Source organism: Lepidochelys kempii, chromosome 3, assembly GCF_965140285.1.
Source record: "Lepidochelys kempii isolate rLepKem1 chromosome 3, rLepKem1.hap1, whole genome shotgun sequence".
NCBI lineage: Eukaryota > Metazoa > Chordata > Testudines > Cheloniidae > Lepidochelys > Lepidochelys kempii.
In genome coordinates, this window is record NC_136382.1 from 3,536,032 (window position 1) to 3,559,948 (window position 23,917).

At 45.5% G+C, this 23,917-nt stretch overlaps 1 protein-coding gene across 1 annotated transcript in view; it reads right to left on the reverse strand.

The window, feature by feature from the left end:
• Window positions 1–23,537, reverse strand: part of LOC140908431 (interferon-induced very large GTPase 1) — a 45,998-nt gene extending 22,461 nt beyond the window's left edge. The window contains 1 exon segment of the mRNA XM_073335505.2: window positions 23,501–23,537. The gene's annotated coding sequence lies outside the window, so the exon portion shown is untranslated.
• Window positions 23,538–23,917: the final 380 nt, after the last annotated feature.

Below are 23,917 nucleotides of genomic sequence, written 5' to 3' on the forward strand. Positions count from 1 at the left end.
CCCTTGCACTCAGTTTCTGTGCCCAGCCCTGGCCCAACCTGGAGGATCCAGGAGCAGCAATTTCAGGAAAACTCCTGCTTGGCCCCTGCAGCCCCAGGCTGGGTCATGCTTAGTGCAGATGGTATCTGGGGATAATTTAACTGCAAAGCTCCAGCGAGTCTCTACTGAGAACTAAGATTTTTCAAAGGCTTCTGACTTGACCAAATTTGGGAGAAATTTCACAGGGGTGGCAAGAAGCGCATCATTGATGCCAGGCTGGACCCCCTGACACAATTCAAGTTCTTACTCCCAAGCCTGGGGCCACGAGAGCTTCTCAAGGAAAAAGCTGGACAGTGTTTTAACAAGGGCAACACAAAGTATTTTCCCCAAACCTGTTCTTGGCAGTGGTGAAGTGCTTTCGCTGAAACTTTCCAAACCTGAACCCAGCACTGACACCAGCGTGGAAAGTTTCAGCCCAAACTGTGAAAGTTTAGCAAAGTGAAAAGCAACGGACAACAGGGCTCTTTCAATGGAAATGTTAGGCACCTTAGCTATAGGCATCCCACCTGTGCTATCTGTAAGACTAGATTGTATCGTCTAATCTCCTTAGTCCTACCAGCAGGCTCTTGAGTATGGTCTCCCCGTCCCCTTGGAATCTGCCTTCCTCTTCTAACTCCAGAGTCTTCCCACCATTAGCATCCTGACCTACAACCTGCTGCTGGACCCAAATGTCCCCTCAAATGTCTGCCTGATCTGATCTGATGTTCTCAAAATCCAAAACAGAACCGTACATCTCCAAAGTTTTCCAGCTCTCTGCGTTGCTCTGTCCTTGCTCCACTCTTTTGTCACTCACAGAGCAGTGACTCTGCAAGGCTGTTTATACAGCAAAGGCTCAGCTTTGGTAGTTAACCAATAACTCGCCCCTGATTTCCTGTAAATCACAATATGAACAGAAAGGGTAATAAATACCATCACTGGCTGGGCAAAGTTCTGACTGAGGTGTCAGGTACCATAACGCCCTATAGAAGTAAGACAAAACTCAGACTGGCTGGGATGTGGCAGTATGGGATAGACTCTTAGTGGGATTTTCCTGGTTAAAATCAAAGGGGAAAAGTTAGTAATTTAGGCCCAGATCCACAACCGTATTTAGGCTCTTAACTTCCATTGGTTTAGGAGCCTAAATCCCATTGAGGGTCTAGGCCTTGCCATCTAAAGAAGACATTTTTTATAATGTTTTGTAACAGGGAAACCTGATTGATTGGCAATGGAAATATTCTATTGCTTCTTGCTATAGGCACTGAGCAACCTCCCAATCCTGGTCAGAGAATATAAATGTAAGCTTTCTACAACAATTCATCTAACAGGAGAAGGATAAAAAACTGTCAATTCAACCCTCAAAGTGCTGTAACTTCCCTGACAAAGAAGACTGAAGGAAATGTCAGACACAAGAAAAAACGTAGCCATGTGGAGTTTTTTAAAAATGGCCCTAGCAAAGCTCAAATGATATTTCCCTCCCAAGCTGCTAATAAAATTAACAATTGCATTTAAAAATGATGTTTTAACCCAAAAGACACATAATGTCAGACCTAATAATGAGCCGTGATAATTATTTATTATTTATTATTGTCATAGTACCTAGGAGCCCAGGACCAGAACCCATGGTGCTGGGTGCTGTACAAATAACTCTGTATCTTTCGCAGGGGTCCTGGCTCTGCAATAGTGCCCCAATTTCCACCCCTTCCGGGGTCCGTAAGTGTCATTTTTGGATGTGTGCATTTATGGCACTGTCAGCCAGTTTTTGTGACATTTTTTTTAAATCTATTTAATTTGTTCTTATGAGAATTTCATATTTTAGAGGAGAAAGTTCTGTTGTGCATTTACTCCTAATCCAGACTGTTGCACAATTTGTTGATTCTTCGGCCCAGCTGTACACCCAATGAGAGAGCAGCATATTCAGCTGCTGCCTCTGATAGCTGTATGCAGCAGCAGGGGGTGTCAGAGAGATTCCTCTGCCTGCAGACATTTGGTGGTGTGTGGGGATGTGCAAGGTGTGGGGACCTGGAGGGGGTGCAGAGACAGGGATCGGTAGGGGTTACAGATTTCCTCCAACCCCTGCACTCAGAGCTGCTTTGTGCTTTACCCTCCAGTTAGTTCTTAGCCTCCCCTTCCCACCTGATCCCAGAAGTTCACACCTCCCATTCCCAAAGCCTCTTTTACCTTCCCCTCCCCAGACCTGGTTGGGAATTGTTCCCTGCATTCCCCTGCCCTGGGGCCCTTCTCCTTCTACAGCCTATATACACTAAGACTATGGAAGAGCTATCTCTCCTAATGAAAATGGAACAATTCCTAGAGGGTGTCCCTGAAGAGATACAAAGATACATCCTAGATGGGAAGCCCAAAACCCTAACGGAGAGAGATCGGAGCTAGGTGGGTGGAAGTGACGGAGAGGACCAGAACTAGCAGCAGGTTGGGGGGATACCAGAAGGGATGCCCAGAGATGGCATACCACCACTGGGGGCAACTCAAGGGCCTACCTCACGGGCAGGAGCCCTCTCCACCACAAGGGAAACCCCAGATGCCCTCTCATCCCACAACTCCATTCTCCAGCAACCTACTTCGCTCTAGCGACAAGCCAGCTGGGCGATGTTCTAAATGTAACGAGGTGGGGCATGTGAAGGCCAACTGCTTCAAGACCACCAGCAGAGTGCAGTTCATTGCACCAAGGTCTCAGGCCCAGATGCCCCTCAGATACCCCCAGAGCGAAGGGAGACCATGAGTGTGGGCAGGAAGAAGGTTATCCCATGGAGAGACACTGGAGCACAGGTGTCAGCTATCCGTCGGTCCTAGTGGACCCCAAACTCATGAACCCAGAGGTCCAAGTAACAGTTCAATCCTTCAAGGTGGATTCTTTTGACCTGCCCAAAGGCGCCGACTCCATGGGTGCTCCGGGGCTCAGCACCCACCAGCAGACCTGCCAATCAGCTCCTCCCCCCCCTCCCAGCACTTCCCACCTGCCGCAAGGGGGAAGCATGGGGCGGGAAGGGGCAGGGGTGGGGATTTGGGGGAAGGCGTGGATTGAGGACAGGGCCTGGAGTGGAGCAGAGCGGAGGTCGAGCGTCCCCCTGGCAAATCAGAAAGTCGGCAGCTCTGCCTAATCTGATTGGTAATGATGTATTTTGGAGTTGTGGTGCATCCCAACCCACTGCCCTACCCCTGAGCCTGGTCACCTCAGGTGTAGCTTTATGAAATGCCCAAAAAAAGAACCCTCAGTGACAAGCCCACATTCGAACGGAGGGTTTGGATCCCAGAGAGCTGGATGAAGTGTCACCCAGAACTGGACGAGATGTTCTGGATAAGCTGGGTGCAAAAGTTCTCGGAGGGAATCCCCAACTCTAACTAAACCCCACCCAAAGAATTAAAAAGAAATGTGGCACGAATGACATTTGCAGCCCTTCACTGTGCTGGTACGTTCTGCCCTGTTCCCACAGGGCTGGTCTTGTTAGCTCCTCGGGGCAGGGACGGTCTTCTACTCTTTTGTTCAATGGCTGGCACACTAGGTTCCTTTTCTCAGCTGGCCCTCAGGCCAGGGACCAGCTAGACACTTTCACAAGGCTCTTTGCTCTTTGTGAGGGGAGCTGCTGTGGCAAGAGATGCTGACCTCCTGCTCTGCCCAATTGCTTTCGTGGGGTAAAGGGATTTGGGAACGTGCTCAGCCCTGTCCTGCTAGGCACAAGAATGAAAAAATCATGAGAGAGATCCCAAAAATTCATGTGATGGGTCCAATAATCATGACTGTTTAAAAAGATCAGCTGGTGGGGTTTTCTTTGTTGTGGTTTTTGGCCTGTCTTCTGACTTTTGAACTTCCCCTGTCCACTCCGAAAGTGTGGGTGACAATTCGTCCTGCCGACTGCTGTAAATTGAAAGCAATTTTGTCCCCTGCCGAAGAAGGTGTTGCTAGCAGACCCACCTGAGATCTTGGCCCTATTGTGGTAGGCACGGTACAAACACATAGTAAGAGACCGACCCTACCCTACCCTGAAGAGCTACAGTCCAGTGCAAAGAATAGCGATGGGTTTGTGAATGGCAGCTGGACCTGGGACTCACCAAACTGGTTATGTAGAGAGGCTATCAAACATCCATTAAGTGGAAACCCTTTATAATTCCTGCTGAGCTGAGCTGGATTCAGACTGACAGCCTCCATAACCATTAATGTGACACCTGTGAGAATGGGACTTGCTTTCTGGAAAGAGAAGTTTAGTAAATGAAGTTCTGACCATGTTGATGCTCAGACAAGCAGGATTTTCTCCCACTCTCTGATAGGGTGACCAGACAGCAAGTGAAAAATCGGGATGGGGTGTGCGGGGTAATAGGAGCCTATATAAGAAAAAGACCCTAAAATTGGGACTGTCCCTATAAGATCGGGACATCTGGTCACCGTACTCTCTGAACACATCAGCAAAATCTTCACATGTTGCTCTCACTTTCAAATATGGTGTAAGCCTGCCACACCCTGTTCTTAAAGGGAAAACTTCCGTTAACCAAACGCAAATTATAAAAAATTAACTGTGAAACAATACGAACACTACATCCACCCTCACTTCCAGATGCATTGTTTTGCGGTACAGAGGCACCACTTACAATTACTCCAGGATTTTTACAGTTCCATAGTTAGGGCTGAGTTCAGATTTGCACTTAAAGCAGGGATTCCTTCACTTGGTTATGTATGAAACATACAGTGTGTGCTCTCCAAAGCTATGCCACTTGTTGAGTTCAGAATGAATTTTTCTGAAAATGTACAAGTAAATTGAATAACGTGTTCATGAGTTAAAATTCATTCTCAAATGTTTCTTTAAATAAATTTAGCACAGGTGCCAGAACATTTATTTTGTCCCAAATGATCTTCTTAACAGAATAGTGCAGACCTTTCAAACTGACAATATAGTTAAAAATCATTTGAGCATTAATTACATCTGAAGGTTTGGGGGAGGGGGGCGGGTTAAGGATTAATGGTCTTTTTTTTTTTAACCATTCTTCACAGTAAAGTTTTCCCCTTCAGCCGTGGTTGAAGAATGATGCTGTACTACAGATCGTTCCATGGCAAACTGACCCCTTTCAAAATGGCCGCCATCTCTTATTCTCAGTGGGACGGAAGCCAAGCAGTTCTCAGGGAACATAGTCGTGTTGACAGCATATGTGGCCAGGTCACCATCTTCCTGAGAACAGTTTGGCATTCAGTCTCATTCACTCTCAGACGCTTTGGTTTCATGTTTAATTTTCACATCGGAAATTTTAATCTGGGAATTTCCTTGTTTTTTAAAAATCATGTAACAATTTAACAGAAAGAACATTATAGCGATGTTTTAATGATCCCCAAAGAAGCATTACAGATCCAGAAAATTCAGAGGTAAGGTTAAACTTAAAAGAAATCCAAACATGTCAAGCCATGGAAATGCACAGTTACCACACGCACAGGCTCCCTCTCGAGCGAAGGTACAGAGTACCGAGCAGTAATTTAGGTTTAAATATTTTACAGACTTATTGTAATTATCCCCAAACCTAATATACTAAACATGCATAATTAAAGTACAACTAAAAAGAAACCCAAACTTATTGCAGTAAGGACATGCACAGTGAGGGCACCCAACAAGGTCCCTTCTGTCCTTTAGTGACACCATGAAATAACCGTGTGGCTGCAATTCAGGTATTTCCATGTGTGTGGGCCCAGACGAGATAAAACTGATTGGTAAAGACTTTTTTTTTCATTATTTTTCTCTCCATGTGTCCCTACAAGGCAAATATAAGGTGATTTGGGCATTTCCATAACCCAATTTGTTTGGATTTCTTTTGGATTTTCCTGGGTTTATAATGGGGATAATTATAACATCCCTGTACTGTACACTCAACCTTAAATCCCCTTTAATGAAGTCCTGTGGCACATTAGAGACTAACAAATTTATTTGGGCATAAGCTTTCGTGGGCTAGAACCAACTTTGTCAGATGTGGATTCCAGGATTCATGGTAATTTTGGCCATTTTTCATAACTGAAAATTTATCTGTTGGCAGAGGCTGAAGCATAAAAGTGTCTCTGGAGAAAGTCATGAAGAACTGACTGCTTTCTATCAAAGCCCTGAGACGAAGTATAGCAACAAACACTAAAAGCTTAGCCCAAGCTACTTCCTGATAAACCTGGTCCCAGGGCTTTCCCAGCCATACATCCTGTTCCCCTCCACTCCCCCCTCACTGGGTCTCAGAGCCCAGACTGCAGCTCAAGTGGGAATGTCTACTCTGCTATTTTTAGTCCCATGTGCAAGCCAGGGCAAAATGGCTGCCATCTCTCGTTGTCCTCAGTGGAACTGAGGTTACTGGTTGCACAAATTTAAGATGCCCTCTTTCAAAATGATCAACACCATCCACTGTTTCCAAGGGTCATGAAGCCAAGTTTGCCCTCAGAGAAGATGGTAGCTTCCTATGCTGTGAAGAGGAATGAGGCTCAGGTGAATGGCAGCAGTGGCTTTCTTTGCTTAGGAAAGCCTGCGACCTCAGTCTAATTAAGAACTGGTGGCCGACATTTTGAAAGAGGGCAGTTCTTTGTGGAATGAAGATTATTCCCCAGCCCCTGCTGAAGGAGAAAATGTCACTTATGAAATATAATAGCAAAAAATGACCATGAATCTAAAATAAAATCTTCAGCAATAACATACATAATATTTCAGTAAGTTTTAACTACATGGGAAGTTTAAAGAATCAGTATTATTTGGTTACTGAGAACATTAGGGAAAAATGTGTCTGCCATACCGTGGTAACGTCTTTAAAGGACTCACTTTAAAATTTACTTTAATTGAGATTAATTGTTTTACTTGCATATGCTCATAAAAGTCATTCTATGCTCAGAGTCAACGCTATGAGTTTGGGGCGTATATGATGTATTTTTTCATACATTAAAAAAGGATGAATCCCTGCTTTAAGTGCAAAACTCACTTCAATTCTGGAGCTGCAACCGATGCCCCCAGAAGAAGCAGGAGTTCTCAACTCCCATGTGCCTAACTATTGTCAGTTAAAATTCAGGATCATTTGGAATCCCAAAGAAGGGGGAAAACTCTTTATGCATTTAATTTTAATAGCGCAAAAGTGGCCTATTTCTGAGATATTATCAAAGTGTGTGCGACATTTGGAGTTTGTGGAGACTGTGACTGATTTTGTCACAGGATCCCAACAGAATGGTAGGAAAATAGTAAAATTTTAAGAAGGAGAATTTTTAAATGTTTCCTCTGTACCCATTTGTCAATGTTTTTCTAAAAATATTACATGGAAAATTAATTTGGTCTATGAAGAGTCACAGGGCCAAGTTTGTAGACAGAATTCAATCATTTAAGTGTAAGCCAGACAGATTTTCATGCAAATCCCAACACAGCCCTAACCGCGGAGACACTACTGATGTCCCCGTTGCTGTCATTTGTATTTCAGTGGTCGGGGGCAGCTGGTCCTTAGGGAACAATGGGGCTACATCCCACCAATATCAGCTCAGGGGTACAATGTGGTTGGGGTACCCCCTGCTGCCACTGGGGAGCGCCTGGTGGACTCTGGAGCTGTTCCAGCCTCTGGAGCAGCGGCGTCCAATAGAAATTCGATGCTAGCCACCCTTGTGGTTTTGAATTTTTCTTATTAGCCACATTATAAAAAAGCCACATGCATTAGCCACAATTCAATAGCCTATTAGCCACATGTGGCTAGTGGCGAACGGACTGGACACCGCTGCTCTGGAGGCTGCAGGACACCTCTGTGAATAAAGAACCAGGCACAGAAAAAGGAATTCAAGCTTCACAGACCCACTCCTCCCCGGTTCCTGCTTTCCCAGAGCCAGCAGAAGTAGGGGGTTTCTGAGCTTGGTGGTGGTGGGTGTCAGGTGGGCAGAGGAAGAGTTCTGCACTTGGGGGTAGGTTTTCTATGCCTGGAGGGTGGGTGGGTTGTAGTTTGTCTGGAAGAGTTGGGTGTGAGATGGCTCAGAGCTGAGGGGTGGGTGTGAGCTGTGGTGAGATTGGGTAGCCAAAGAGGGACTCTCAGCCTGTGCCAGACGGTTCTTGCCAGACAGGATGCTATCAAACTAAGTTTCCTTTTACATCTTCTAGGCATTTCCCTTTCTCTGGAGGTGATAGGCATTATCAGGACAGGACTGTATTCCTAACAGCCCAATAGCACCTTCTTTCAACGTGACTAGGATGTGACCGGTCGCTTCCCAGCTTATGGCTGCCTCTCTTGCTTAGCCAGAGATCTCAGCCTAAAGAACAGGGCCTCCAACTGTCACAGTAAGAGAAGGCCCTTACACCGGCAGACAGTGATTTTGATTCTTTATTTTATACCTCTAGAACTAGCCAAGTGATAAGAATACACCTACATTCTTAGAGGCTGGGTCTTTACAGACAGGCCTGAATATCTATATCCTAACACTCCACCCCTTTTTTTTCTTTTTCTTTTGGGATCCTCCTGCCCAGGTATCCCTGGAGAAGCAGAGGACATATGGCGACACATTTCCTGATAGGGCCAGGCATCAAGGGGGAAGGTGTCGATATTCCATTTGTCCCACTGCCCCGTGTGTAGTATAGTGCCCTGCACCTTCTCTCGTATGGGCATACCACACCTATTCCAATTAGTGTTCCAGACTTCCCATTAGAGTGGGCCCGAGAAGGTTGGGTCCGGGTTGTCTAGTACACTGCAGGGTTTGGAGGGCTTATTACTTATAGGTTGTCTCTATATGCAACGTAACACAAGTACAGTTAACAATACAAAATCCACAGCAACACCGAGTCCTGACCACTGCAGTATGGTCCAATATCCAAGACACCCCCAAAACACTGCCTCTCCTCCTTCGACGGGTCACGATCTGATGTGACCAGTTGCTGGCAGTTGCAACAAGCTGCCCCTGCAGGTTTTGCTTGCTTTTGTCCATATCATAAGTCCATTGAATGTTCACAGAGAAATGGGATATTGTCCAAACTAGCTTGACCACTTGGTATGGAATCAGGCAATAGGCCCTGGTTTGATTATTCACAGCAATAAGATTCACAGATCCATTTGTGCACCAAAGTCCAGATAGCAGCATATAGATGGGTGTAGTTTAGTTATGGGCTGGTGTAATTGTGCCCCCAGTAATATGTACATTCCCAGCAAAATACCTTATACACAATACACCCAATTGTCCACCCTTGCATAGGCCATTGATCCTGCTCCTCCATAGTCATAGGAGAAGGAAAAATCAGTCCCCGGAAAAATCGTGGAGCAGGTCCTCAAGGAATCAATCCTAAAGCACTTACATGAGAGGAAAGTGATCAGGAACAGTCAGCATGGATTCACCAAGGGAAGGTCATGCCTGACTAATCTAATCGCCTTCTATGATGAGATTACTGGTTCTGTGGATGAAGGGAAAGCAGTGGATGTATTGTTTCTTGACTTTAGCAAAGCTTTTGACACGGTCTCCCACAGTATTCTTGTCAGCAAGTTAAAGAAGTATGGGCTGGATGAATGCACTATAAGGTGAGTAGAAAGTTGGCTAGATTGTCGGGCTCAACGGGTAGTGATCAATGGCTCCATGTCTAGTTGGCAGCCGGTGTCAAGTGGAGTGCCTCTGGGGTCGGTCCTGGGGCCGGTTTTGTTCAATATCTTCATAAATGATCTGGAGAATGGTGTGGATTGCACTCTCAGCAAATTTGCGGATGATACTAAACTGGGAGGAGTGGTAGATACGCTGGAGGGCAGGGATAGGATACAGAGGGACCTAGAAAAATTGGAGGATTGGGCCAAAAGAAATCTGATGAGGTTCAGTAAGGATAAGTGCAGAGTCCTGCACTTAGGACAGAAGAACCCAATGCACAGCTACAGACTAGGGACCGAATGGCTAGGCAGCAGTTCTGCGGAAAAGGACCTAGGGGTGACAGTGGACGAGAAGCTGGATATGAGTCAACAGTGTGCCCTTGTTGCCAAGAAGGCCAATGGCATTTTGGGATGTATAAGTAGGGGCATAGCCAGCAGATCGAGGGACATGATCGTCCCCCTCTATTCGACATTGGTGAGGCTTCATCTGGAGTACTGTGTCCAGTTTTGGGCCCCACACTACAAGAAGGATGTGGATAAACTGGAGAAAGTCCAGCGAAGGGCAACAAAAATGATTAGGGGTCTGGAACACATGACTTATGAGGAGAGGCTGAGGGAACTGGGATTGTTTAGTCTGCAGAAGAGAAGAATGAGGGGGGATTTGATAGCTGCTTTCAACTACCTGAGAGGTGGTTCCAGAGAGGATGGTTCTAGACTATTCTCAGTGGTAGAAGAGGACAGGACAAGGAGTAATGGTCTCAAGTTGCAGTGGGGGAGGTTTAGGTTGGATATTAGGAAAAACTTTTTTCACTAGGAGGGTGGTGAAACACTGGAATGCGTTACCTAGGGAGGTGGTAGAATCTCCTTCCTTAGAAGTTTTTAAGGTCAGGCTTGACAAAGCCCTGGCTGGGATGATTTAATTGGGGATTGGTCCTGCTTTGAGCAGGGGTTGGACTAGATCATAGAATCATAGAATCATAGAATATCAGGGTTGGAAGGGACCCCAGAAGGTCATCTAGTCCAACCCCCTGCTCAAAGCAGGACCAATTCCCAGTTAAATCATCCCAGCCAGGGCTTTGTCAAGCCTGACCTTAAAAACCTCCAAGGAAGGAGATTCTACCACCTCCCTAGGTAACGCATTCCAGTGTTTCACCACCCTCTTAGTGAAAAAGTTTTTCCTAATATCCAATCTAAACCTCCCCCACTGCAACTTGAGACCATTACTCCTCGTTCTGTCATCTGCTACCATTGAGAACAGTCTAGAGCCATCCTCTTTGGAACCCCCTTTCAGGTAGTTGAAAGCAGCTATCAAATCCCCCCTCATTCTTCTCTTCTGCAGGCTAAACAATCCCAGCTCCCTCAGCCTCTCCTCATAACTCATGTGTTCCAGTCCCCTAATCATTTTTGTTGCCCTTCGCTGGACTCTCTCCAATTTATCCACATCCTTCTTGAAGTGTGGGGCCCAAAACTGGACACAGTACTCCAGATGAGGCCTCACCAATGTCGAATAGAGGGGAACGATCACATCCCTCGATCTGCTCGCTATGCCCCTACTTATACATCCCAAAATGCCATTGGCCTTCTTGGCAACAAGGGCACACTGCTGACTCATATCCAGCTTCTCGTCCACTGTCACCCCTAGGTCCTTTTCCGCAGAACTGCTGCCTAGCCATTCGGTCCCTAGTCTGTAGCTGTGCATTGGGTTCTTCCGTCCTAAGTGCAGGACCCTGCACTTATCCTTATTGAACCTCATCAGATTCCTTTTGGCCCAATCTTCCAATTGGTCTAGGTCCTTCTGTATCCTATCCCTCCCCTCCAGCGTATCTACCACTCCTCCCAGTTTAGTATCATCCGCAAATTTGCTGAGAGTGCAATCCACACCATCCTCCAGATCATTTATGAAGATATTGAATAAAACCGGCCCCAGGACCGACCCTTGGGGCACTCCACTTGATACCGGCTGCCAACTAGACATGGAGCCATTGATCACTACCCGTTGAGCCCAACAATCTAGCCAGCTTTCTACCCACCTTATGGTGCATTCATCCAGCCCATACTTCCTTAACTTGCTGACAAGAATACTATGGGAGACGGTGTCAAAAGCTTTGCTAAAGTCAAGAAACAATACATCCACTGCTTTCCCTTCATCCACAGAACCAGTAATCTCATCATAAAAGGCGATTAGATTAGTCAGGCATGACCTTCCCTTGGTGAATCCATGCTGGCTGTTCCTGATCACTTTCCTCTCATGCAAGTGCTTCAGGATTGATTCTTTGAGGACCTGCTCCATGATTTTTCCAGGGACTGAGGTGAGGCTGACTGGCCTGTAGTTCCCAGGATCTTCCTTCTTCCCTTTTTTAAAGATTGGCACTACATTCGCCTTTTTCCAGTCATCCGGGACTTCCCCGGTTCGCCACGAGTTTTCAAAGATAATGGCCAGTGGCTCTGCAATCACAGCCGCCAATTCCTTCAGCACTCTCGGATGCAACTCGTCCGGCCCCATGGACTTGTGCACGTCCAGCTTTTCTAAATAGTCCCTAACCGCCTCTATCTCCACAGAGGGCTGGCCATCTTTTCCGCATTTTGTGATGCCCAGCGCAGCAGTCTGGGAGCTGACCTTGTTAGTGAAAACAGAGGCAAAAAAAGCATTGAGTACATTAGCTTTTTCCACATCCTCTGTCACTAGGTTGCCTCCCTCATTCAGTAAGGGGCCCACACATTCCTTGGCTTTCTTCTTGTTGCCAACACACCTGAAGAAACCCTTCTTGTTACTCTTGACATCTCTGGCTAGCTGCAGCTCCAGGTGCGATTTGGCCCTCCTGATAACATTCCTACATGCCCGAGCAATATTTTTATACTCTTCCCTGGTCATATGTCCAACCTTCCACTTCTTGTAAGCTTCTTTTTTATGTTTAAGATCCGCTAGGATTTCACCATTAAGCCAAGCTGGTCGCCTGCCATATTTACTATTCTTTCGACTCATCGGGATGGTTTGTCCCTGTAACCTCAACAGGGATTCCTTGAAATACAGCCAGCTCGCCTGGACTCCTTTCCCCTTCAAGTTAGTCCCCCAGGGGATCCTGGCCATCTGTTCCCTGAGGGAGTCGAAGTCTGCTTTCCTGAAGTCCAGGGTCCGTATCCTGCTGCTTACCTTTCTTCCCTGCGTCAGGATCCTGAACTCAACCAACTCATGGTCACTGCCTCCCAGATTCCCATCCACTTTTGCTTCCCCCACTAATTCTATCCGGTTTGACCTCCTGAGGTCCCTTCCAACCCTGATATTCCAACCCTGATATTCTATGATTCTATGATTCTAAGGGCACATCCAAACATCTTCTGTTGATTTACACTATTTTACACACCCCTCCATTGATTCCCAGTGAGCTCCTCCCCTTCTCATTATTTCCATAGGGCTTATGGGGACCACCTTAGTTGCCATTCCATTTCCAGGTACCATGGTAGCTATTACACAGGTGCTGGCCTCCTAGCTGAGCATTTTGCATTCCCATAAACATCTTCCCCCCCCCCCCCAGGTTAGCCTTTTGAAGCCATCCCCCACCCACATCATGAGATTTTCTGTTCATTGAAACACAACAATGCTAGCAACAAGACAAACACCACAGAGAAACAGAAAACACAGGTCCATTGTATTGTGGGTTATTTTGCCCACTGGCGCCAGCTTGCTTGTAGAATGTCTGAAAAACAAAAGAAACCATTTCCACCCCCCTGGTGGGGACAGACTATTGCTTAATAATAATACCACTTTCTTTTACAAATTTCCTTGCTAATTGCAGGAAAAACAGAAGAATTACCGCCAGGCTGTCCTTATTTTGTTCTATAGTCAGGCTAGTGAATTACACCACTCACTGGTCATTTACAAAATTCATGAGGTGGTTTACCTCACTTTCCCCTCTTGTACAACAGACCATGTTTGCAATAGTTTCTCTGCTGTACCAAGCTTTAAGTTTATTCTCAGGTAATAGCTGAGACACAGCTTCAGATTTTAGCACTGTACACACACACAAAATTCTTTTTTGCCTAACATCCCTTGCATTGTGATTACTCTTTTTTACACAACTGTACCCTGATTACACTTCCATCTTGTACAACTAGACACAACCAGGGGCAGCCAAGTTAAGTTCCAATAGAAACCCCTTCCATCCTTTAGTGATTTTGATTACATTACCCAAGTCAAATAATTTTGATCAGATTCTCTCTCCTCCTGCAGCAGTCCCTTATAGACCATTTCTGTGGGAAAAGGGCCCATTTTCCCTCAGAATAGCTGTAAAGGCTTCTGGGGACAGAAGCATAGTGGTGGGAATAGTCACTCTACCTGACCCCCTTGGATAATTTAAGTACCAAGCTTCCATCCAATGTGACTGCACAGAGTTGCACATACAGTTACATTTATATAACTGGGTTTGATCATTAAACAAAAACTTCCTTCTTGTAACACCACAACTGTTACCTTTTATCATTTCCACAACTCCCAAAGGTTTACTTTCCTGCAAACCCTGTAGTATCAATTTTTGCAAAAGCTATTTGTAACTTTTCACTCACTTCTTTAAATCACTTACTCCTACATTTAGTTCTTTAAGGGAGTGTAATTTGTCTGTAACAGCTTAGCCACCAAGTACAATTATTGCCACACAGCTGCCTTAACCTGTGCTGTCTTTACCCTGAGACTGTTCAAAGAGGCAGTAAAACATTTGTCTCCATGGATGCCCATGGATCTTTTACTTCCAAAATTCCAGTGGAGTACAGCAGACCTCCCTCATACTTTGTCCAAAATAACCAAAAACATCTTACATAAGTATCCAAAGTACCCTCCATTAAAACTTCAGAAAAACAAAAGTGTGGAAAGGCAGGGGGAAAGAGATGGAAAGAAACCAATTAAGCCTGCCAGGTCAGTTTAAAGTATAGGCTACCAGCAGCAAATTAAGTAAACCGAGAAAAAGAAGAAGAAAAGGACATAGTTAGCTCTGAGCCAAGAGTAGGCTCCTTCCCCTTCTTTCTCTCCACTCCCCCAGGACCAAATCCCAGCTCTAGTCTCTAAAGGTAGTCTGTTAACTCTGCTTTTGACTTGAAACCCTGTTCTGCCAAATCATCTTTCACTACCCCTAACTAATTTACAACCCTTCAGCAGCCCTTGCTGAAGCAGCACCAAACTTGAAAGATTCCTGGCAGCTTCCCATAATGCTGCCCTTACTTCAAACCTCTCACAAGCGGACTGAAGTGCCTCCTTTCCCTGGAAGGCATTCAGTCCCCATGGGCAAGGACCTTCTTCCACTACCCATATACCAAGGAGGGTGGGCTCCTCTGCCACCCCCAATCCCTCTGGGTCCACTAACACTTCCTCCATCTCCTTTTTAATCTCATCCCAGGTTGACCCCAGAACCTGGTATGGGCCCTGGTTCTTCCTTATCCATTTATCCAAAAAATCCTTTACCCTGGCTTGCCAGAACCCGCAACTACCATCACGAGAGTTCGCGAGACCCCCTCCAAGCAGCTGCACGGACTGTTGGGGAGAGGGACTTACAGGCTGCCACTCACCTATACGATGTGATGCATCCGAGTCATGGCACCAAGATGTTAGGGGGCTCATTCCTTCACCCACTTACTTCCCTGGTCCTTCTCGCATGAACAGAGAGCAACAATACCCGAAGTCCAAAGATACAAACAATTCAATGTTTATTGGGGTGAACTTCCAGTAAGCATGATTCCATTTTCCTTCCTTAGTGTCCCCCTTCCCAGCTCTGACACCACAGAGCCTTACCTGTGGCCTTGTTCCCATTCCCCACTCTTAGCAAAACATGATTCCCATTTCCCCACCCCCATTCCCTGTTCCCATTACCCACACCCACACCCTCCCCCTCACTTCCTGATTGACTGCAGACTATATAGTAAAACTTGAGTTCTGCTTAGCTATACCTTAATCAATCATTTTCCTGAAATTCAACTAACCAATCCTAACATATTGTAACATGATTATGTAACCAGTTATATCCCACCACCTTAATTAGTTTACACCCAGCAAAATTAATTATACAGCAGACAGGAACAATCACAGAACCAGACAGAGATTATACAGACAAACAACAGCAAAGTGGGAACTATAATGACAAAACAATGCAGAAGTGAGGATTTCACATCCCAGCTATTGATAAGTGAGTTCTTGCCAGACAGGATGCTATCAAACTAAGTTTCCTTTTACATCTTCTAGGCACTTCCCTTTCTCTGGAAGTGACAGGCACTATCAGGACAGGATTGTATCCTAACAGCCCAATAGCACCTTCTTTCAATGTGACTAGTCTGGGATGTGAGGAGGTGACTGGTCGCTTCCCAGCTTATGGCTGCCTCTGCTGCTTAGCCAAAGGCCTTAGCCTAAGCACAGGGCCTCAGACTGTCACTGGGAGAGAAGGCCCTTACACCGGCAGACAGTGATTTTGATTCTTTCTTTTATACCTCTAGAACTAGCCAAGTGAGAAGAATACACCTACATTATTAGAGCCTAGGCCTTTACAGACAGGCCTGAATATCTATATCCTAACATCTATCTGTATTTGACTTTGTGTGTGTGTGCCTACCACCCCCACACCCTGCCCCAGCCATGCTGAGAGCTGACAAAACTAGGCTTCAATCCCACTTCCTGGGATAGCTGCCTGGGGAGAGGAGTTCCAAATAACTGCCCCTTTCCTCCCCCCAGGTAGAAGCGGGGGGGCGGCCTGACTCCATTGCTTGTGCCCAGGACAGTGGGTCGGAGGCTCCTGAAGGGGAGTGGGGCTCTCCCGTGAGTCACCAGAGCAGGTGTCCTGTCCTAGAGGTGAGCATTTCTTAGAAGAGCCTTGTGCTTTCTCCTGGCCCAGGAATAACCAGCTCTGGAGTATTCTGTCCCTGAATCTGTGATCTGCAGGAAAGTGGGGTTTGCTGCCTGCTTGAATGGCAAACCAGCAAAAACCGTGGCCAATGGGAGCTGCATGGGGGCAATGCCTCCGGCGAGAGCAGCGCGCGGAGCCCCGTGGCCCTTCCCAGTTCTGACGCCGCAGAGCCTTACTGCGTCCCTGTTCCCTGTTCCCTATTCCCGTTCACCCCCTTAGCAAACATGATTCCGACTTCCCTTCTCCCCACTTCCTGTTTGACCCCAGTAATATTCTCAGCTATTCCTTAACCAATCATTTTACTGAAATTTAACATATTTAACGAACCAACCCTAACATATTGTAATACTTGTTGTATCTCTATAACAAGCTAAGTGATAAAAATACACCTAAGTTCTTAAAATATAGACCTTTACAGACAGGCCTGAATATCTATAGCCTCACAACACAGCAAAGTTTCAGTTTCAGTTTTGCTAGCTTGCCAATAACTTCCCCTGGTTTCTTGTAAATCACAGTGTTTTTAGAAAGGGTGAAAAATGTAATCTGTTGGCAAAGCAAAGTTCTGACGGGAGTGTCAGGTCAGGCATGTAAATACTAGGCAAAGGGAGACCTGGCAGGGTCTGGGACAGATTCTTAGCAGGACTTTCCTGTTTAAAATTGAATGGGAAAAAGGTTGTAACTTAACATCACAGAAACACTTATGTTTCATAACACGTTCTAATAGTGAGAGCCTATTGAGCAGCTCGGTTTCTGCTTCTTTTCTGTTTCTCCTTGACTCTAAGCAAGCCTCCTTATCCTGGACTACCAAGCCACTCCCTGTTCTCATTTAAATCCTGCATCGGGACCCACATCTACCAGGGTGCTCAGAATACGTGGCTCAGTAATATCTGCTAGCCTCTTCATTTTTTTTAATATTAAAAACGAGCAACAACTTAAATGACCCATTCAGACATGCACGTGCCAAAGTGGGATCGCATGGCTGTAACCTGTGTCCTTTCCTCACCCCAGCCTCTCCCTGCTGTTCATCACCCTCACTGGTGGTGTCTTCTCGAAATCCTGTCCTCCCTTGGTTTTGTGAGTCTGTCCTCTCTTGGTTCTCCTCCTACCTTTGGAATTACTTCTTCAGTTTGTCCTTTGGAGAAACAGCCTTATTCCACCCACCCCAGCCAGCTTTCTGCAGGGGTTCCACAGAACTCTGTCTTAGGTCCCCTTCTCTTCTCTCTCCACGCATTATCTCTGGGTAATCTCCTCTGCAAACACAAATTCCACTACTATCTCCATGCTTATGACTCACAGATCTACCTCCCAACTCCAGAACGGTCTCCTTCCATCCAAACAAAATTTTGGCCTGTCCCTCAGGCATCTTGTGATGTCTAGCCATCAGCTGAATCTCAATATGGCTAAAACAGAGCTCTTTCTTGTGACAATAGGAGGCTGCTTTGCATTTGGTTCTTCTCGTGGTGTGGCATTTTGAGAGTCTGTTCCAACATCCATTAGTCACGTAGGGTTGCCAGGTGTCTGTTTTTTTACCAGAACGTCCAGTCGAAAAGGGACTTTGGTGGCTCTGGTCAGTACCACCAACCAGGCCATTAGAAGTCTGGTCGGCAGTGCTGCGGGTCTAAGGCAGCAGGCTAGTCCCTACCTGTCCTGGCACCAGGCTGTGCCCCGGAAGTAGCTGCCAGGTCGAGCTCTTAGGCGAGAGGGTCACGGGGGTCCACGCGCTGACCCTGCCCTGAGCCCCGGCTCCGCACTCCCATTGACTGGGAACCATGGATAATGGGAGCTGGGGGGGCGGTGCCTGTGGGTGCGAGTAGCGCACGGAGCCCCGTGGCCCCCACACCATGCCTAGGAGCTGGACCTGGAAGCTGCTTCCGGGTTGCAGCGCGGAGCCAGGACATGCAGGGAGTCTGCCTTAGCCCCACTGTGCCGCTGACCAGGAGCCACCCGAGGTAAGCCTGCGCCCCAACCTCGAGCCCCAACCCCCTGCCACAGCCCTGAACCCCCCCAAAAGCAGAGCCCCCTCCTGTACCCCAAACCGCTCATCCCCGCTTATCACCCATGTCACTGAACACATGGCAAAGAAATCTTAAAGGAGAGAGGAGCAAAGAGGGTTTTAAAATTTTAGAAAAAATCAGGTTATTTTGAAATAAATGAAAGAAAAGCAAAAGGGTTATTAAATAAAACGGGTAAAAATAAAGGTAGGTTAATGAAGAAAGAGGAAAATGCAAGATTCTTTTGTTAGGCAGAGAGAGAGAAATTAAAGAAAAGGAAAATTAATGAAAATAAAGATGTCTTTGATAGGTAAGTTTAGTGAGCACATGGTAGAGAGATTTTAAAGGAGAGAGAAGAGAAAAGAGAGGGAGCACATGGTAGAGACAGGAATAAGGAGGGTTTTAAAATTTTAGAAAAAAATAAGGGTTCTTTTGAAATAAAGTTTGAAAAATAAGCAGCAAGAGAGCCTGTGTCACTGAACACACAGTCATGAAAGGAGCAATGAGGATTTAAAAAAGTTTATTTAGACAAAAAGAAGGGTTAATTTGAAATAAAAATAGAGAGAAATTAAAGAAAGAAGATTTTAAAGAAATTAAAAAATAGAAATAAGATTGTTTCAAAGGTTTATTAAAGAAACGAGTACAAAATAAAGAATCTTTTGTTAGTCTGGGGGAGAAATTAAAAAGGGTTATTTTGAAATAAATTAAATAAAAGCAAAAGAGTTATTAAATAAAAGAGGAAATATAAAGGTAGGTTAATAAATAAAGAGAGGAAAATTAAAGCATAGAAAGAGAAATTAAAAAGGGTTATTTTTGAATTAAATATTTCTTTGTTAGGTTGACAGAAACTTTAATAAGCACATGACAAAGAGAGGAGAAAAGACAGCATATGGCAGAGAAAGCGAGAGAGAGGAGCAGATTACCGAGCAGCTGCCTGCAGTGAAATGCTACCAATTCCAGGGGCTGTGAGCCCTGGGGGCACGCCAGCACCCCCCGCCCATAGCTGTCCCCCACCCCTGCTCATCAGCTGCCGCCGCCACCCAACAGCTGACAAGGGGCAGCACCACTGCCAAACAGCTTTTGGTGGCTTGGGGAGGGGTTTGGGGGGTGTGGAGAGCAGCAGCTAGGCAGGGGCCTCAGGGAGAGGGCGGGGTGGGGCGTCGAGGCAAAGTGTGGGTTGAGCACCTCTGGGGAAAAGGAAGAGCCGGGGCCTGTACGCGCCGGACCAATCAAAAGCTCTTCTACAGCTACATCCTAGAATGTGTCGTCCTGTACCAGTCATACCGTACCAAGAGTTTAAAACAAGAGCTCCCTCCCTTCTAACTGTCTGAAGATGTAAGAGGAACACTGACCCTGAAGAAACAATCCCTTTTCTTAATTCTTTTGCTAAGAGTGAAAAAACAGCACTGGTCATTTTTGAATGAGCTGTAACATAACAAGTCCTTTTGAAAGGTTGTTTTGTAGGCAGTGGGAGCTATTCGGGGCAGCAAGGTTTTTGTTTTGTTTTTTAATGCTGGTGAAAGAGTTAATGCTTTTTTTAAACCAGAGATAAGGAGACTGTTTTTCCCCACCACACCCACTTTTTTCTTTCCTAACTTTGTAAACGCTGTTAAAGTTTTAACAAATGCCCCAATCTTTAAAGTTTTGCCTAAAGGTTTTAGTATTTATACATAACATGAACACCACTGAATGTATATCCCCTCATTTACAATAAAAGTTATGTCAAACTGATGTAAGCAGTGTCAGGATGAGCTCCACCTTGACATCTGGTGGTGAGGTGTGGCAAGTTGTGGAAAAGAACTTCAGGGGCTGATCTCATTTGCATAGGCACACCCACCCCGCCTAGAATGAGACCATAGCTGCCCAAATGGTCACTTTGGCTGCTGTGGGATCCCCAGTGTCTCTGTTATTGGGGCAGGAAGAATAAATTGTTATTACCCTGATTATGGGAATCTAGGACAGTGGAACTGTACTTGGCCTTTTGTTATGATGGAGGGACTCGCCATCAACTTAGTAGCACTCGCTAGGCAAGGGACATGGGTTCCAAAACTCTGTGAATTGAGAGAGGCTGGGGATAGGTATTAATACTTGGTGGTATAGTCCCCCTGGTGAGGGTTTTGCATGCTAATTGCCCTTCCTTCTCTCTCCACTGTGGAATATCAGAGCTAATTTTGATTCTATTAGGAGTCTAGTTACAGGCTGCTGAGCTGAATTCACTTTGTGCTAATGGTGCACCAGCACTGAGGCTCCCCTCCTACAAGCTGAAATCACAAAAGAGCTAAACTTACTAAGAGCTGAAATCACTGAGTGTTGTGTTAAGCAGCGGGGGAGCCTGAAGCTATATGGTGGAGCAGTTTGCGGGACAGCGAGCGGAGCGGCTGCGGGAGCAGAGTAGTTTGCGGGATGGCGAGCGGAGCGGCTCGTGGAGCAGAGCAGTTTGTGGGACAGTGAGCACAGCGGCTGGTAGAGCACAGCAGTTGGATGCCTAGAGCAGCCCATGGAGTTACTGGCAGAGCGGAGCCCCATGGAGAGGTGGGGCCATCAGCTTTGGACCATGTAAGGTGCCTCTTAACCCGCCTTCCCCCCCCCCCCAGACTCCACCCAGGTTGGGCGGTAAAACTCTGTAGATAAACTTTTGAATTCTGAGGCTGCCCTGACCAGGGACAGAGACTTTTGGGTCGTTGGACTTTTGGGACTTTGGGTGATTTGGGGTTGCTGGACTCAAGAACTAAAGGGAAAGGACATGCCCCAATTTGCTTGGGGTGGGATTTTGCTCATGGGTTGTGTTATGAATCCTGTTGGTGGTGTTTCCCCAACATAATGCCACATGGTTTCTCTCTGTTATTAAAAGGCTTTTGCTACACTCAGACTCTGTGCTTGCGAGAGGGGAAGTATTGCCTCTTGGAGGCACCTGGCGGGGGTGGTATATATTTGTCCCAGGTCACTGGGTGGGGGCTCGAGCCGGTTTTGCGTCGTGTTATTGGAATGGAAACCCTAGATCCTGAACCCGGCCCTTGTTGCTGCCAACTCTGGCAGGCAGAAGGGTTACACTTACTTATTTTGTTTACTGGAAATTGAATTTAGCTGTCCTTTTAATGTAAGCTTTGTAAAGGGAAGAATGTCATATCCCCAGCATTTAAAATAAAAGTTTAAAAGGACTGAAAACTGCATGATAGGAATAAAGCTTTATTAGCAGGTTTTGTACTGGCCGACACAAAGAAAGCAGCTTCTACAAAAAAAAAAGAGAGAGAGAGGCTACTTGTTTAAATTTAAAAGGAAAACCTTATATTTTACAGCAAGAGTCCCCCACCCCCTGCTGTCTGAAGATGTAAAATAAACATTGACCCTAAAGAAACAAACCCTTTTCTTAATTATTTTGCTAACATTGAACTAAAGATGCATCTTTTAACAAAGGATGTTCTACCCTCATAAAAAATGCACCAGCTTTCTTTTTAAAGTTTTGCCTAAAGGCATTAGATTTATACAAAACACACACAAAAGAAAAACTAGCTAATGTAAAAGAGTTAGCACTTTTTTTTTTTTCCACCAGAGATAAGGAGGCTGGTTTCCCTCACCACACACACTCTTTTCTTTCCTAATTTTTTTTAAATCTAAACCAAGGACAAACAAACTTTTAAAACATTAATTAAAGGGAAGAGGCATGTAGATTTCTTTATTTAATTTTGTATCAGGAGTGAAATTACATTGAAAGACACTTGTGTAAGTTATATTAAACTTCCTTATTTTGTTTACCGGAAATTGACTTTAGCTGTAAGCTTTGTAAAGGGAGAATGTCATAGAATATCAGGGTTGGAAGGGACCTCTGGAGGTCATCTAGTCCAACCCCCTGCTCAAAGCAGGACTGAATCCCAACTAAATCATCCCAGCCAGGGCTTTGTCAAACCTCACCTTAAAAACTTCTAGGGAAGGAGATTCCACCACCTCCCTAGGTAATGCATTCCAGTGTTTCACCACCCTCCTAGTGAAAAAGTTTTTCCTAATATCCAACCTAAACCTCCCCCACTGCAACTTGAGACCATTACTCCTTGCTCTGTCATCTGCTACCACTGAGAACAGTCTAGAGCCATCCTCTTTGGAATCCCCTTTCAGGTAGTTGAAAGCAGCAATCAAATCCCCCCTCATTCTTCTCTTCTGAAGACTAAATATCCCCAGTTCCCTCAGCCTCTCCTCATAAGTCATGTGTTTCAGTCCCCTAATCATTTTTGTTGCCCTCCGCTGGACACTTTCCAATTTTTCCACATCCTTCTTGTAGTGTGGGGCCCAAAACTGGACACAGTACTCCAGATGAGGCCTCACCAATGTCGAATAGAGGGGAATGATCACGTCCCTCGACCTGCTGGCAATGCCCCTACTTATACATCCCAAAATGCCATTGGCCTTCTTGGCAACAAGGGCACACTGCTGACTCCTATCCAGCTTCTCATCCACTGTCACCCCTAGGTCCTTTTCTGCAGAACTGCTGCCGAGCCATTCGGTCCCTAGTCTGTAGCGGTGCATGTCATATCCCCAGCATTTAGAATAAACGTTTAAAAGGCTTGAATAACTGTATGATCGGAATAAAGCTTTATTAGCAAATTGTTATGCTGGACGGCACTAAGAAAGCAGCTTATACCAAAAAAAAAGGCTACTTTTTTAAAATTTAAAAGGAAAACCATATATTTTACAACAAGAGCTCTCCCCCCCATTGTCTGAAGATGTCAGATAAACACCCTATCCTTTTAAAAACAGTGTTTTACAGTACCAAAACAACAATTGAGTATACTATGAAAACTGTCAAGTGAGGGGAGTTTACATACGTGTTTCAGTAAATCACTTAGCATGCAGTGAGGCCTATTTGAAGCAGCATGTTTTTTTAAAAGCTGTTAACATTTGCAGCAAAAGCACAGGCTTAAAATTAAATAAAGTGATTAAGAGTGATACTATCACAAATTTTTAAAATAATGGAAGCATGTTTTGACATTTGAAAAAGATGCTAACTTTACTCAAATTCCATAAGCAAACAATTATCATTTCTGCGACACAAAGATTTTAGTCCAAATGACTTACCTAATAAGATCAACCCCTGTTTACAGGAATGTAAACTGTGAAGAAATAAGTTCCTGGTGTTACGAATTACACTCGTAGGTCACGTAAAAGTTCGCTCTGAGGGTGAGGCGCATTAACCAGACAAGTAAAATGCAGAGTATTTCTCAATGAGACAAGTTTAATAACTCTTAAGTGTGGTACCCCCTCGCTAGCCGGGGGGGGACCCCAAAATGCCGATTTACCCTTTCTTATATACACTGACTCATTACGACCCATCCTCGTGCCCAATCCTTTACATCTAGTCATGTTACAGATCGTTATCTTCCACTAACGGTGTGTCGCCTTCATACTCATGTTCAGATCCTGCTTAGTGCATACCACAAGCACAGGATGTATCTACAATAGCATGTTTTTCTCCACTGCCTCAAAAGGTCAAAT